Genomic DNA, 12,022 nt, shown 5'->3' with positions numbered 1-12,022 from the left:
TAAATGGACTTCACACAGTTCGCAATGAGCCAGGCGGCCCAAACTGCTGCATATACCCTGACTGCTTGCACGGAACGCAAGAGAAATGACACAATTTCCCTAGTTATAAGAAATTCATGTTAGCAAGGCATTGATGTTTATGGTTAGGTACATTGGTGCAATGACCGTGCTTTTTTTGCAAATGCGCTTGTTAAATCATCACCCATTTGTCGAAGTAGGCTGTGATTCAATGAGAAATTAACAGGCACCGCATCGATTATATGCAACGCAGGACACGCTAGATAAACTAGTAATATCATCAACCATGTGTAGTTTGATTTGTTTTTTATAAGATACGTTTAATGCTAGCTAGCAACTTACCTTGGCTTCTTGCTGTCCTCGTGTAACAGGTAGTCAGCCTGCCACACAGGCTCCTCGTGTAGTGCAATGTAAGGCAGGTGGTTAGAGCGTTGGACTATTAACCGGAAGGTTGCAAAAACAAATCCCGGAGCTGACAAGGTAAAAACCTGTCGTTCTGCCCCTGAACGAGGCCTAGGAACGGTGGGTTAACTGCCGTCATCGAAAATAAGAACGTGTTCTTAACTGACTTGCCTAGTTAAATAAAGGTGTAAAAAAAAAAAAAAATGGCAAATCGGTGTCAAAATACAGATTACCGATTGATATGAAAACTTGAAATCGGCCCTAATTATTCAGCCATTCCGATTAATCGGTTGACCTCTAGACACAACAGTGGTAGGCCTGATCACTGACAACAATGAGACTGCCTATAGGGAGGACATCAAAGAACAGTCCCCCATTAACATCGATTGGACCCGCTTCGCTACAGCCCCGACTTTCAAGTTCCTTGGACACCAAGACAGTCGTGAAGAGGGCACGACAGCACCTTCTGCCCCTCAGGAGACTGAAAAGCGCCAAGTCTAGGACCAAAAGGCTCCTTAACAGCTTCTTCCCCCAAGCCATAATCCTACTGAACAATTAATCAAATGTCCACCCGGACTATTTACATTGACACCCCCCTTTGTTTTTACACTGCTGCTACTCGCTGTTTATTATTATCTTAGCATGGTCACTTCACCCCTACCTAGATGTACAAAATAACTCAAACTAACCTGTACCCCCCCCGCACATTGACTCGGTACCGGTACCCCCTGTATATAGCCTCGTTATTTTTTATTTTACTATTTTTTACTTAAGAGAATATTTACTAAATAAACTAAACTCTTTCTTGAACCGCATTGTTGGTTAAGGGCTTGTAAGTAAGTATTTCACCTGTTGTATTCAGAGCATGTGACAAATAAAATGTGATTTGATTTTGTTTGTCCCGAAGATATTACATTGCACCAGAGTCCTAAAACATAGAGGCCTGTCCTCTCTTTTTATAAACTGTTATTTATTGGTTTCTTACGCAAAATAAAAAATAACCTGTGCAAAATAGAATCTGTGCTATTTTATCAGTTTTGTTGTTTTGTGTCCGTATGAGTTAAGCACATTCTCTACATAGTTAACTGCTGATTCAGAGGCAGACGGCTCTACCCTTCTCCACATGTTCAGGGTGACATCTCAGACTCAATGAAGACCAAAGATAAGTTTTAAACAGGGCTAATGGACTATTGTCAGCATTATTAATTTAGTATTTTTTTTAAATCCTTTTTTGTTTACTGCTGCTAGTAGTTAATCCTTTGCCAGGCTGGTCTGTTAACACAACATGTTTGCTCTACTCCTCCAGGCTATCTCTATCGCACGACACAACCACCACATCTTATCTTTGGAATGCAGGCTCAGTCAGGCCGGAGACATCTCCCTCTCCTGCACCACTAATCAGAATGGAATGTGGCTGTTGGTTGTATAGCCATCACTTAATCAGATGCCAGCCCAAGCTTCGAAGACTCCTCTCAGTTCACTCAGAAAAGGAGAGAGCGTTCGAAGAACCCTACTCTATTGCATAAAACAACCATTCAGGTGCATAAACAGTGTTATATCATTTTGTAATTTTGCTACCATACACAACAGATGGCCTCCATGATAAAACGCCTCCACGATAAAAGACACTTGACCCATTTGGGGGGCTGGCTTCTGCAATGTTAATTACCCCCTCTTAAATCTTAAGGCTTTGGTCATGTTCCGTATGCATTTCACACAAGTTTGTACCATTTGTACCCAAGATACTGTTTGTTTTTTGTTGTTTTTATTTTAGGTTATTATGTTATGTCTGGCTGACTCAGAAATTGTGTCGACAACGGTCTTTATCAACATTCCCGCCCTGGTGTTCTTAGTCTCTTCTTGTGCAGTTATATTTCATGATTGCTATTTGGTTGCTTCAACCACTGCTTTGTATATTCTGGTTCTTGATGATTAAATAAATGAGTCTTGTCTTAAAAACAAAAAAGTTTCCAAATGACCAGTAGTGGAGAGCTTAAGGAAAAGACTGTTCTCTTTATGAGGAACGCAGAAGGTCTAGAGGTCTGCCAAAGCCTGTGTTGTGGTTGTACTGATTGTTTTCCCGTTGAGTCTGTACTGGAAATGCATTAGCCAAAGTTTCCCATTAAAACTATAACCACTCTGGTGCTGTGTGCATGGCTTTCTGTATCAACTTCATTGAAATGTAGCCAACATTAAACATGTACGGATTGAAATTTTGGCAACAACTCACAGAACAAATATTATATTAAATGTACAATATCCCAGGGCTATAACAATTTCTCATATGAACTCTGAACGTGTGTGTGTGTGTGAGAGAGAGAGAGAGAGAGAAAAAGAATGCAACGTCCCTAATAAACAGACAGGTGGCGTCTGGCACCATTGGTTGGCTTACTTTTTGTGTCCTCTGCTGAAAACCACTCAACATGATGGGTGTCTTTCAAGTTGTGTACTTAGCATGGATTTGTTTTGTCATTTGTGTTTGTCAGTTTGAGTAAATGTCTCTATGTTCATTATTGTGAATTCAGTAACAGTGGTGTGTTTTGTGGAAATTGATGTTTGTAAGCCTAGGGCGGGGCTTGCCCTGGGCATATGTGACCAGTTTAGGGCTGCTAGGGGGCACCCACCCCCCCAAAAAACAGAATGGCTGCGGAGCCGTCTTTTCTGGACCTTTCTTCCTGGGGCCTTAAGGTCCTAAATCTTTTTCACATGTGTGGGATTCTCTACTTACGCACAGTCTGTGCTCTACTCATAGAGAACAGGCTACTCTGGTGAATGCTGCTTGTCTAATGAAGTTAGATCAAAGCTGAATCAATGTCTGCAAGATCACATAATGATAGTATTGTGCATAACAGAACCCAATATAACAGCATAACGTTACTGTAAGACAAACACAATATCTTATGAGATTTTAGGATGATTGTGCATACTGCCATAACTCAACAGCACGCCACTAGGAAAAATATGTGCTTTGATTGAAACAAAACACAGCTCAAATATTTGCTCACTGAAACCTGCATAATTCAAAACAACATTGTACATAACAAAGAAGATCTACAGTGCCTTGCGAAAGTATTCGGCCCCCTTGAACTTTGCGACCTTTTGCCACATTTCAGGCTTCAAACATAAAGATATAAAACTGTATGTTTTTGTGAAGAATCAACAACAAGTGGGACATAATCATGAAGTGGAACGACATTTTTTGGATATTTCAAACTTTTCTAACAAATCAAAAACTGAAAAATTGGGCGTGCAAAATTATTCAGCCCCTTTACTTTCAGTGCAGCAAACTCTCTCCAGAAGTTCAGTGAGGATCTCTGAATGATCCAATGTTGACCTAAATGACTAATGATGATAAATACAATCCACCTGTGTGTAATCAAGTCTCCGTATAAATGCACCTGCACTGTGATAGTCTCAGAGGTCCGTCAAAAGCGCAGAGAGCATCATGAAGAACAAGGAACACACCAGGCAGGTCCGAGATACTGTTGTGAAGAAGTTTAAAGCCGGATTTGGATACAAAAATATTTCCCAAGCTTTAAACATCCCAAGGAGCACTGTGCAAGTGATAATATTGAAATGGAAGGAGTATCAGACCACTGCAAATCTACCAAGACCTGGCCGTCCCTCTAAACTTTCAGCTCATACAAGGAGAAGACTGATCAGAGATGCAGCCAAGAGGCCCATGATCACTCTGGATGAACTGCAGACATCTACAGCTGAGGTGGGAGACTCTGTCCATAGGACAACAATCAGTCATATATTGCACAAATCTGGCCTTTATGGAAGAGTGGCAAGAAGAAAGCAATTTCTTAAAGATATCCATAAAAAGTGTTGTTTAAAGTTTGCCACAAGCCACCTGGGAGACACACCAAGCATGTGGAAGAAGGTGCTCTGGTCAGATGAAACCAAAATTGAACTTTTTGGCAACAATGCAAAACGTTATGTTTGGCGTAAAAGCAACACAGCTCATCACACTGAACACACCATCCCCACTGTCAAACATGGTGGTGGCAGCATCATGGTTTGGGCCTGCTTTTCTTCAGCAGGGACAGGGAAGATGGTTAAAATTGATGGGAAGATGGATGGAGCCAAATACAGGACCATTCTGGAGGAAAACCTGATGGAGTCTGCAAAAGACCTGAGACTGGGACGGAGATTTGTCTTCCAACAAGACAATGATCCAAAACATAAAGCAAAATCTACAATGGAATGGTTCAAAAATAAACATATCCAGGTGTTAGAATGGCCAAGTCAAAGTCCAGACCTGAATCCAATCGAGAATCTGTGGAAAGAACTGAAAACTGCTGTTCACAAATGCTCTCCATCCAACCTCACTGAGCTCGAGCTGTTTTGCAAGGAGGAATGGGAAAAAATGTCAGTCTCTCGATGTGCAAAACTGATAGAGACATACCCCAAGCGACTTACAGCTGTAATCGCAGCAAAAGGTGGCGCTACAAAGTATTAACTTAAGGGGGCTGAATAATTTTGCACGCCCAATTTTTCAGTTTTTGATTTGTTAAAAAAGTTTGAAATATCCAATAAATGTCGTACCACTTCATGATTGTGTCCCACTTGTTGTTGATTCTTCACAAAAAAATACAGTTTTATATCTTTATGTTTGAAGCCTGAAATGTGGCAAAAGGTCGCAAAGTTCAATGGGGCCGAATACTTTCGCAAGGCACTGTATATATAATTTCATTGTTGTAATTGGCGGAGTGGGGATCTGAACTTACACTTGAGAGTTGGTCAAATAGAATACACTAGGTGCATTTTCAGAATGTGCAGCAGCAGTTTGTTTCTTGTAATGTCAGTCACTGACAGTCACTCCATTAGCCCATGTCAGATGAACATTTTTAGATTGGTAAATTGGTCTAGCCAGCTATCTAAACCTTGTAGTAATCATGGCCAAATTACAGACCGTTAGTCACTCACTCAGATATCATATTAACATGGCATGAGTCATGGCAAAACGTGTAAAATTGCAGGTAAGTTGCTGTAAAATTGCTATTCTTTCTCTTTCCACCTCATGGCATAATTACTAGAATAGCATGAAGTTATTTATAGAATTGCTAAATATGTTCTCCACCACAAAACTGCCTTTAAAAGTGCAACATTTTCTCTACGCACCATGGCAAAATGTGTAGAATTGCAGGAATCACCATGATTGCACAATCACATGTGCACCTTTCACTGTGGTTGACAATGTACATTTATTTCACTGCATATTTCATCGGTGTGTTTAATGCTGTTTTATGTCATCAAATTGACCTTCTGATATTTACGCACTGTGGTTGTATTGAAGACAGCTCCAGGTTTTCTAGTTTCATGGAGAGCAGTGTGTGTCATAGATATACCTGTGCTCGGTTCCTTCTGAGACTGGACTCTCCACACAGACACACCCATTCCTTGATAAGATAAGACAAGTCGGGATTTTTTTTTTTAAAGAAAGATGAGTTCTCATTATTTGTGAGTTGCAAACTGAAAGTCCCATTGCTGCTCAGCTTTTGCTTTTAGCTCAAAAAACTACATTCAGGGATAAAGCCCAGTGAAATAACACAGGCTTTTGTAACATGTCAAGTGTCTAATAAAACATGAATGACAACGTTTGTCACCTGATTGTTGATAGACGGCAATGAGGAAAAATGAGAAAGGGTCAAGAGTTTAGGCTCAAAGGGCACAAAAGGGAAAACATTGTTCCAACTGATGTACAGTACTTGACTATGATACCTCATAGGGTGGAGGAAGGAATGTTTTAGTTTGGCAAAACCTATTGGAGGGGGTCTCATATGAAGAGTTGTACTCAGCGATGGGTTGGACTTGCCCCGAACATTAACACTTTGTATTCAGGACGTAAAGTTCATTTCTTTGCCACATTTTTTTGCAGCTGTACTTTAGTGCCTTGTTGCGAACAAGATGCATGTTTTGGAACATTTGTATTCTGTACAGGCTTCCTTCTTTTCACTCTGTCATTTAGGTTAGTGTTGTGGAGTAACTACAATGTTGATCCATACTCAGTTTTCTTCTTAAACAGCCATTCATAAACTCTGTAACTGTTGGACTGAGTCACCATTGGCCTTATTTAGTCCATGCATCTTATTATGTGACTTGTTAGGCTTGCCATAACAAAGGGCTTGAATACTAATTGACTCTCAAGACATTTCAGGTTTGATTCATTTGTAAACATTTCTAAAAACATAATTCCACTCTGACATCATGGGGTATTGTGTGTAGGCCAGTGACACAACATCTTAATTGAATCCATTTTAAATTCAGGCTGTAACACTACAGTATGTGGAAAAAGTCAAGGGTTGTGAATACTTCCTGAAGGGACCGTATATTTCGTCTCCAATGTTATTGAAAACATAAATACATTTGCCCAATGAGCACTTGTGTCTCAAATACATTGTTACAGTTGCTAGTTAGTGGATTTTAGCCATATTAGCATAGACATGACATCAGTCAAAGCACTCAAAACAAGACATGGTATCAAAAGCCTCTGCCAAGTCCCCAACAACCGGATGTTCCGGTTTTCAGGGGAAATGGAAGGAGAGCCTGTGACCCGACTTCCGCTTTTGGACAATAACAAGACAAAACTCCATCTTGACACCTCCTCCAAATTTACTGGATTAGTTGAACAGTGCAGAAGATTTTTCTCGTCAAGACCAGTATGTAGGGGATTTAGTTCCAGGAGTATTATTTTCACCTACTAGGTTAGGTTATGGTATCAATAACAAGATAGAATGAGCCACATACTATTCCCCACATGGTAGCTTCTTGTCATTGTTGCTAGCTATCTGACCATCCAGAATCACAACACAAGGACTTCTGACCTACTGAAGTGAGTGCATTGTTTTCCTGACATTTCTATGCTCTTAGAAATGAAATAATACATATTCTTTACTTGAGACATGTTTTATATCTCCACACTGATTAAAACATGTACCCTTTAACCCTGTGTTTAATCAATCATTAACACACTCTTCAAAGGCATTTGTATCATGCCTTTTTTTATTATTCTGTTTCCCTTGGTCAGTGTTTAGAGTCCAGAGTCTTGTGCTTGTTCCTGCACCTCATAATCTCATTGAGTTTCATCTTTCCTTTGCAGTAATCAAGAGCCAGTGACTGATAGTGTGTGTGTGTGTGTGTGTGTGTGTGTGTGTGTGTGTGTGTGTGTGTGTGTGTGTGTGTGTGTGTGTGTGTGTGTGTGTGTGTGTGTGTGTATTTTTTTTACTACTAGCACTGACTTTGCTGATAGCTACTTTATTGAGGAAAAATGTACTTACTATGATTGAGATGTGATTGTCCCAACTAGCTATCTTAAGATGAATGCACTAACTGTAAGTCGTTCTGGATAAGAGCGTCTGCTAAATGACTAAAATGCATGTGTGTGTGTGTTTGTTTGGTTTTACTATCTTTGTGGGGGCATGAAGTCCTCACCAGGATATTAAAACAAGGACAATTTTGACAAGTGAGGATATTTCTCAGCTCACCACAAGGAAAAGGCTACATTAGGCTTAAAGGTTAGGATTACGCTTTGAGGTTAAGGTCAGGTTAAGGGTTAGGGAAAATATGATTTTCAATGGGAATCAGTTGTTGGTCCCCACGAGGATAGTAAAATGAACATGTGTGTGTATGAATTTGTTTCACCCCCTTTGCCTGCCTTTAACAGGATGCATCAATTAACTGACAAAAAAGCCACCGGCTGTCGCCCACTATGTAGTCTGTGATGTTTTTTGTACTCCAGTCTAGTGATTCCATGTTAAAAAAACTAAAGACAAATGTATATTTTTAGCCAGTCTATGTGCCCAATCCAACCACACATTCCCTGCCAACTTTAGCCAACTATTCTAGTGGTTTTCATTTAAACATGAATATTTTCACTTAGAGCAATGTTTCAGTTGGTGGAGAAATCTGATAAGGATAAAGGTGCAGCACCTACTCACTATATTTTGTAGTATGACCTACATCAGTGCTGCCACATAACATGGAGATCACACCGATGAGCCAATGAGGTCAAGTGCATTCATGGGAAGTCATGTTGAGGTAAAAATCATCATACAATTAGTGGTGATGAAAAATGGAGTGGTGGATTTACAAATGCATTTTACAATGTGTGCTATGCTGTCATTGACACTTTCAGCTGTTGGTGTGTGTTGACTGTGTGTTTGTGAGTGGAACAAAGGAAAATTAAGAGCGTGTTTCACTGTAGCCCTACCTTGAGTGTGAGTCTCTGTGGAATCAGGATGTTGGATTGAGGGGCAGGACGTCAAGCCTGTTAAATATTGACTGGGAGTGTAATAATTAACCTGGCTTCAACTCCTGATCTTTATTAAACTGGGCACTCTCGCTGCCATTGCATTGCTGACAAATGCACCCTTAACTTCTTCTCTTTTGTTTGTCTCCTCTCACTGAGTCTGCCTTTGTCTTCACTCATCGCTGTTCTGTTTTTTTTAACTTTTCAGAACTTTCTGCTACATCTGACCGGTCTTCCATTACTTCTGTCTTTCTATCCTCGCACTCCCAAACCTTTGGCCTCGTCCTATGAAGGCCACTGGGCTGGCTGCAGGTGAGTAGGCGAGAATGGGGTAAGTTGAGAATTTTATTACATTCAGCATCATGATGTCAAGGGAAATATAGTATTCTTTCTATCAAAGATGTCTACATATATTTCAGGTGTAGCCCTGGAAATAATCAGATTTCATGTAAACAATATGGTATGGGGTAAGTAGAGCCCGGGACAGGGTAAGTTAACCCGCCTACAAATGTCTGTACTGAGTGAAATACAACCACTAACTAATTAAAACCATTTCTATCTTTATTTCCCAAACACTTTTTTGTGTTTTAATAATTTGAAGCATCTTTTAACACAAGCCTAACACCTAACAAACAATTTGTACTTAAGAAAACAAAACACTTTTAACATAGGCCAGGCCCTGTTGTTACCTCATATTCTAGCGGTAATCCCTTGGTAAGAAAACACTTACATTTGCTCAACTTGCCATTGGCTCAACTTATGATGACTTCTTCCTAAATATTTACTGAAATGATTACATTTTGTGTTTCCTAGAAACGAGGTTGGCTCAACTTACCCATTTGCCTCAACTTACTCACTCTCCTCTACTGCTCTGTGGTATGTTTGTCTGTCTGAATGTGTTTGCGCATATTCAAGACAAACGTCCTACGCTGTACATTCATAAGACCTGTTATTTAGGGAGAATAATCTTAAAAACATGTAAGGTGGCGATCCATTAGCCCCATGCCATGTCAACCATTGTTCCCGAGATAAACTCTCAGCATCAGTGGGGAAGACTATCGCTTTGCCTTAAAAGGGAAAACATAACATTAGCTTACAAACCTCAGTACTAGATTTTTCTGGTTCCAATTTCAAAGGCATGTTTCAACTGCTGTCCTAACAAGAGGCTGTTTAAATAAGGGGACAAGTTTCGCCACATAAGCCTACAAACATAATCAAAATGATTTGACATTCCACTGTTCTATGTATGCAGTGACAGCTGGAGTAGATCAGCGTTGTAGGGAACACATTTGGCTTAAAATCCGCTCCTTACAAAGATAGTATTTTGAGACATATAATTAACAGATTTAATTACATTTCCATCATTCAATGTCTGTATGTGTGTGTGACAGAGTGCAGGAGAATGGCATGCAATACATTCAAAATTATGTATTTCAAAGAATTTGAACTAACCCTAACTCAAGCATGTTTGGCTTTTGCTCAGAGTTTTTGTTAACCAAGGTGAAAAAAAGTAGGTGAGCAGTGTTTGAATTCAAATAAGCGTGCTTGGGTACTTTGCAAACCTTCACATATCATTTAAATTATTAATTATTAGGGAAACTTGTATTATTTAGCATAACAAGAACAGGCTCATTGTGTTTGTCACTGTTGATACAGTCTGCTGTTTCATACTGGCCAGATTTAAAACATGAAGACCACCTGCCAAAGTTGTTCATATGAAATTATAATACACCATTTATTAGACGCTTTTATCCAAAGTGACCCAGGGTCATGCGTGCATACATTTTACGTGAGTTTCTCAGAGGGAATCAAACCCATGACCTTTGGCATTGTAAGCACCATGTTCTACCAACTGAGTCACACAGCCAAAACACGACAATTAAATTGAACAGAGATAGAAAATATGAAAAAGGCAGTGTTTGAGAGTGTGCCTGACAACAAGGGTGACTGAGTCAGACACGGGCAACAGGGTCAGTGACACCCATTTTTAATTGCTTTATTGTTTTGTTTTTCCCAAGATAGAGGTTTACTGTGAGGCAAAGTCTACAGAGATATCAGAGGAGAGGGACTGCTAAGCATGATAGGGGTCAGAAATAAAATAAAGAAATGAGTAACAATCTTTCATCGGGGATAAATTATCAGTATACCAAACACTAGATACATTTTATGGTGAAATAGTATGAGAAAAAGGGAACATAGTTGAGAAGGCAGACACCCATTATGGTCAGCTTGTGTTCACAATCCACAATCCACCCTTATATTGAGAGCCACCATAAAAACCCTGTTATCTAGACAGAATGGCCAAAGGGCCAAGGTCTATTAGAGCATTGTGTGCTATGATGGCGTGTATAGCCAGCCGGTCATAAAGATGGGGGGGTTAAAGTCAGTTGCTATCGAAGGCTCCTCACATGTAACTTAACCCCACCATTCCCTGTCATTTACCTTACATGTACTTCTGTTTCAGGTGTTTCCAAGTGAGACATCATACACAAACCAGAAACAATGGAAGGTGTGTCCTCAATCTATGAGCCTAGCTACATCAGCTTTGTAGCAATGAAGTATTATCTCTATCCTGTAGGAGGCAGTGTGCTACGGACAGCTTGTGGACAAAACTGGTGCTTGCTGGCTGTAACAGCAACTCCATGTGGAAGTTGCCTGGGTTCCAGTGGAGATGCTGTTACCTGCAGAGAGTTACCCCCATCCAGCTCTGACATAAAAATCAATGTGAAGAATATCCCTGTCCTTGTTAATGGCCATTTCATTCCCGTTATGATGTTTCTCCCCTTTTGGTTGAACTCACTTACATTTGCTCTACCCACATTGTGACGCGTTTTGTAATGAGATTCATTGTTAAGAACAGTCTCTTGATCATCCGACAGATATCAGCTCCTTGTTCTCTATAACAACATCAGGTGAAGGTATTTATGCACTCCAAACGTTGGTTAGAATGCAGAGTCAGGCTAAAAGAAGAATGGGACGCATGGTGATGACCTATGAATTGACAGCCAGTGTTTGCAACACGACTGCCTGTCAGTTATGTAGGCCACTGCCGTGTCTGTCCTACTGAGCACACACAGGTTAAGATAGAGAAAATTAGCTCATTGATATGTTTGATAAATTATCAGGAAACTAGTATGTATTTATGAGACCACTGATAATATCCTGTATAGTATACATTTGTAAGTTATTTGAAGCCAATACGTTTTTGTTTGTTGCAAATCTTGGAAATAAATATTGAAAACATCACTCTCTAATTATTGAAATAATATCATACCTGTTATAAGTGCGTGACTGTTAGTGGGGAAAAATCAACTATAAATTCAATAATTTTACACAGGGTGTCTAGTC

This window comes from Oncorhynchus mykiss, chromosome 10, assembly GCF_057628025.1.
Source record: "Oncorhynchus mykiss isolate SJ-2025 chromosome 10, ASM5762802v1, whole genome shotgun sequence".
NCBI classification, from domain to species: Eukaryota; Metazoa; Chordata; class Actinopteri; order Salmoniformes; family Salmonidae; genus Oncorhynchus; species Oncorhynchus mykiss.
This window is presented reverse-complemented; position numbering follows the sequence as displayed.